Source organism: Hevea brasiliensis, chromosome 9 (genome assembly GCF_030052815.1).
Source record: "Hevea brasiliensis isolate MT/VB/25A 57/8 chromosome 9, ASM3005281v1, whole genome shotgun sequence".
Classification (NCBI taxonomy): domain Eukaryota; kingdom Viridiplantae; phylum Streptophyta; class Magnoliopsida; order Malpighiales; family Euphorbiaceae; genus Hevea; species Hevea brasiliensis.
This window is the reverse complement of record NC_079501.1, coordinates 83,211,243-83,216,327: the sequence shown is the minus strand read 5'-3', so window position 1 is coordinate 83,216,327 and position 5,085 is coordinate 83,211,243. Positions and strand designations below refer to the sequence as shown.

The 5,085-nt window shown below is 35.4% G+C and overlaps 1 long non-coding RNA gene across 1 annotated transcript; it reads right to left on the bottom strand.

The window, feature by feature from the left end:
- Window positions 1–2,709: 2,709 nt before the first annotated feature.
- On the bottom strand, window positions 2,710–4,333 carry LOC131183432 (uncharacterized). The gene is made up of 3 exons (XR_009151514.1): window positions 4,206–4,333; window positions 3,266–3,811; window positions 2,710–3,166 (listed from the first exon to the last, which is right to left on the bottom strand). It is a non-coding gene; the product is annotated as an uncharacterized LOC131183432 (long non-coding RNA).
- Window positions 4,334–5,085: the final 752 nt, after the last annotated feature.

The following is a 5,085-nucleotide window of genomic DNA, read 5'->3' as shown; positions in this document are numbered from 1 at the left end:
AGTCAAACAATTAACCAAAAAGAGATCCTCCCAATTGATATCAATTCAAATATCTTAAGTATGAGACATTACCTAATGAGCCTTTGGAGGTGAAGAAAATGGTTAAAAAGTCATCAGGTTACAATGTTCTCAACGAACAGCTCCACAGAAAGTCTTTCACACAGCCATGATTAAAATGCATCTCACCTAAAGAATGAGTAGCAGTCCTAATTGAGATTCATGAAGGACTGTGTGGAAGTCATGAAAGAGTTTGGAGAATCACCAAAAAAGCATTCTGACAAGGATACTTCTGGCCTATAGCAGTGCACGATGCCAAAAATCTAGTTCAGCAATGCAGAAAATGCTAAGAGCACAATTTCATCCCTCAAACCCTTATAGAAAAGTTGACAGCAATTGGAAGTCCATGGCCATTCTACCAATAGGGAATAGATATACTCAGACCATTCCCTAAAGTTGCTAGATCTAAGCAGTATGTCATCATTGCCATAGACTGTTTCACTAAATGGCTTAAAGTAGAAGTAACACAACTCATCATCGCTGACAAAGCTATACCTTTTATCAAGAAAAACATCTTTTGTCATAGTGTATCGTTAATGTCATCATCACAGATAATGGAACTCTGTTCAAAGGGCACAAATTTAGAGGATTTTGCACAAAATGGGGCATTAATCTCATATTCGCTTCAACATATCATCCACAGTCCAACGGCATGACAGAGGTCACCAACCAAACTTTCCTAAGTGGGCTAAAAAGAAGACTAGATAAAGTAAAAGGATGATGGCTAAAAGAACTCTTGTTGTACTATGGCCATTCTGAACTACTCCTAGATCAACAACTGGTGAAACCCCTTTCTCCCAGGCATACGGCTCAACGGGCAATAATCCCCATAAAGATTAGCATCTTAAGCTGCTGAATAGAGAATCCAAAAGCAGCGATGAATAATAAAGACCTTCGAGAGAGAGAGAGAGAGAGAGAGAGAGTGAATGAGTGTGTGTTTAATTAGTTACTAAAATTTTTTTAATATGAAAAAATGAATTTTTTAGTGACAAATTAAAAAAAAAAAAACTTAAAACTTCTTATATAAATAAAGTTAATCTTAATGAATTAGAAATAAATAATATAACATTTAGAGATTAATATGTTTTGCCTCAAAAAAATTAATTATTAAAAGCAAATAATATAACATTTAGAGACTAATAAGTTTTGCCTCTAAAAATTAATTATTATAAATAAATGATTATACATTTAGATACAACAAGTTTGTACCTCAAAATATTAATTATTAGAAACAAATCAATATAACATTTAGAGACAAATAAGTTTTTGTCTAAAAAAATTAGTCATTAGAAATAAATAATGTAATATTTAGATACTAATAAAATTTTGCCTCAAATAATAGTTATTAGCAATAAATATTTTATTTGTCACAAGATATGTGTCTCTAAAAGATAATATCGTAATAGTGTGAACATTAAGTTTTAGTTTGCTTGCTTATTGGTGGATCCCAAGCCTTATATATTGAGCCTAGATCCACCTGGATTTTGAAAATTAATTATTTCAGTCACATTCAACTCAATGAATTCTTCGTTATAAGAGCTAGTGAGAAGCCCATTATCAATTATCTTGTCTGAATTCTTTTTAAACATGGCAATTTGCATCCTGTCCACCGCTGGAGAAATCCCTGGTCAAAGTTTTCCTGTCCTCACGACTATGGAGAAGTCCTAGTGGAAAATGGCTTGTCCTGGACTCAAGAGTCAGAGCCAGCCAGTCTCTTCTCTGATCTCTCTCACGAGTTGCGCTCCCTGGTCAAATTCCATCCTCAACCGGCAACCCTCTTACTACCAGCATTTCTCTTCTAATGTATTCATAATGAAACCTCTACCTCACCCGAAATTGTCTCTTTCATCTATTTTAAGAGCAACTTTGAACTTACAAGAAAGGAGACAAATGGAATGCAAATTCAAAACCCTCCTTTGACGGAGGATTTCTGAAATCCCAAACAGACTTGGTTGGGTCTAAAAATATATTGGCACAAGCTTAAAAATTATGCACAATTCAATGTAATTACAATCACATTTAAAATGTGATAAGGTTGTTTTATATCAATCCACTTGTATATTTGTACCTCTTATACAATCGCATAAACACACAATATACAAAAGAGAAGAAAAAGAGAGATAAGGTTTACGTGCTTTGACATTAAGGCCTCGTCCATTGCAAGATTGAGAACATGTTTGATCCAAAGATTTTACATACGTGACCCTTTCTCCGTCAAAAGTCCTACTAGAATTTCATCAACCTTTAATCATAGTAATTGTGCAATCATTTATAGAACATACTTCTCCTCTAGTTATTAAAGATTCTTGCCCACTTTGAGTTCGGAAAACAAATGCTGGTTTTTTAGGAGAAGGAAGACTTGTTTCATTGCCTAACTTGAACACAACTTCAAGCATGGTTGGCCGATCAGCTGGGTGTTCCTGAATGCATAGAAGTCCAATCTGAATGCATCTCAAAATTTCTTGACAAGGGTATGAATGTTCCAACAATGAACAATCAACTACGTCCAAGCCTTTTCCTTCCCTCCATAGCTTCCAAACCTGAAACATGGTTGAGGAAATTATTTACTACTTTAGTACTGAATCTAATAGGAAATTAATCTTAAGAAAGATATGTCTATCAACTTACGTTCCCTATCAAATTCAGAGAAGGGCTTTCTTTGTCATACTCAGTGTTTTTCTTGCCACTTATGATCTCTAGTATTAAGACACCATAGCTGAAGACATCAGATTTTACAGAATATAGACCATCCATTGCATATTCTGAAGACATATAGCCACTACAAGTAGATAAAAAGAAACAATTTATTGGTGGTTTGTGACCTTTTAATGTTTCCAAGCAGGGAGATGGTGTTGGAGTTAAGTAACTTACTATGTTCCAACCACTTGCTTTGTAATGGCTTCAATTTGATGTTCCTTGAACAATTTAGCCAACCCAAAGTCTGAAATTTTTGGCTCTTTTGAAGCATCTAATAGAATATTGCTTGCTTTCAAGTCCCTATGGATTATTTTTAATCTTGAATCTTGATGTAGATATAAAACTCCTCGAGCTATCCCAAAAATAATTTCAAAATGCTTTCTCCAGTCCAATAGTTGCTTCCTTGACTTATCTATAGTCAATTTGAGTTTAGGAGATCCTTAGACGATCGGAATTATGGAAAGAAGTGCAAATTAAAGATGGGTGAAAGCAAATAGAAGAAGAGCCATACCAAAGATGAAGTAGTCCAAGCTTTTGTTCGGTAAATGTTCATAGATTAGCATTTTATCTTCTTTATGAATGCAACAACCAAAAAGCCAGACAAAGTTTCTATACTGGAGCTTTGATATCAATTGTACTTCATTCCTGAATTCCTTTATTCCCTGTCCTGACTGTTTAGATAATCTTTTCACTGCTATTTCTTGTCCATTTGATAGTTGACCCTGAAAGTACATTTCTAGACTTATTTCACAGACGTACTGCCATGGCCGCATATATCACACAACAGTACTAATAGTGTGACTTGCCAAATATTCAAATTAAATTTTATGAAGGAGTTGACAATTTTACTGTTCACGGGATAATACCTTAGACACTGAGCCAAAACCACCTTCTCCAAGTTTGTTGGAAAAATTGCTAGTTGCTTCAACTATTGTGTCTATATCGAAGAAAGGTAAATCTGGATGACTTCCAGATCTGTCAAGCTCCTTTTCCCTTGGAGGATCATCTGGGAGAGTACTAGAACTATAGATAAACATTTCAAGTTGCCCATTTTGTGCTGCATGTAGAATGAAACCAGATAATTATATATAAGATTTACTAGCATTGTTGTCCATTTTGGGTTAGTCGATGCTCTAATGCTAAGTTTTTCCTTGGCTATTTTTTTATTAATAAAATGAATTGCTTATAAAGGAAAAAAAAAGGAAAAAAAAAAGAATAAGAAGAAGCTGAACATGTGTCAACTAGGTCTCAGTTTTAAACTAATTAGAATTGGATATAATAATCTTTTATATCCTTTCTTTTAGTTTCTTGGCAACCAAATTGAGGAAATAGTTTCTAAACTTTTTGTCATCAAGCATTTTGAATTGATAAATTGCAGTTTAACGATTATTAAAGTGAAAAATAACAAGGAAATAGGAAACTATCTGAAAGGAATTTAATTATTTGCTTACATAATCTCCTCTGCCTCCTCACCAAGCAGTATGAGAAAAGAACGAGAGGAAACTGCTGTAGCTACGGACAGTATCATAATTACCAATATCCCTTTCCTTGCAAGAAGGTCCTTGCGCTTATTTGCATTTTGAGCTGCAAAGGGAAGACCAGAAAAAGAAACACTGCAACTATTAATATGATAGTCAACCAGTCATCTAGAGTTAGCAGAAGAATAGATTTAAGCACATCATCAACAAAATAAATAGAAAAAAAGAACCCGAATTTCTAATGACAGTTCGCTTGAAGATACCTAACTCCAGTGCATCCACACGCACATATATACTTTGTCCACCTTCTGTAAATACTCTTGTATCTAGCAAATCACCATACCATGTCAAACATCCACTTCCTTCTGTCGTACCTAGACTTGCATATGCAGTGCATGAACAATTCCTCAAGCACTCATTTTTACAACCTTTCATATCCAAATTTGCCAATAAACGGGCAACTGAAGTATCCGGAGCCTTCACATTTGTCACCTCTACGAACCCTTCACCGTTTCTGCAGAGTGGCGTCTGATTCTTCCTAACGCACCCGCCTGACCCACCTTTCCGATGCCATTCTTGAGGTGATTTGGGCTGCTACCCGGGAAGACAAGTGCAGTCGAATTCACCATTGTACCGAACACAGTTACCATAGGCTCCACATAATCCATAGCTGTCACACTATTCCTTGGGCGCATAAAAGAACTCTTCCCATTAACCTTCGTCCTCATGCCATTTCAACCGTTGGAAAAGGCCGGACTCATTCACCACTAATCTTGTCAAGACTGAGCCATATACAACGTTCCATGAGTAGGAAATCTCGTTCTCATTGTTCACATAGCTGTAGCTGAAGATA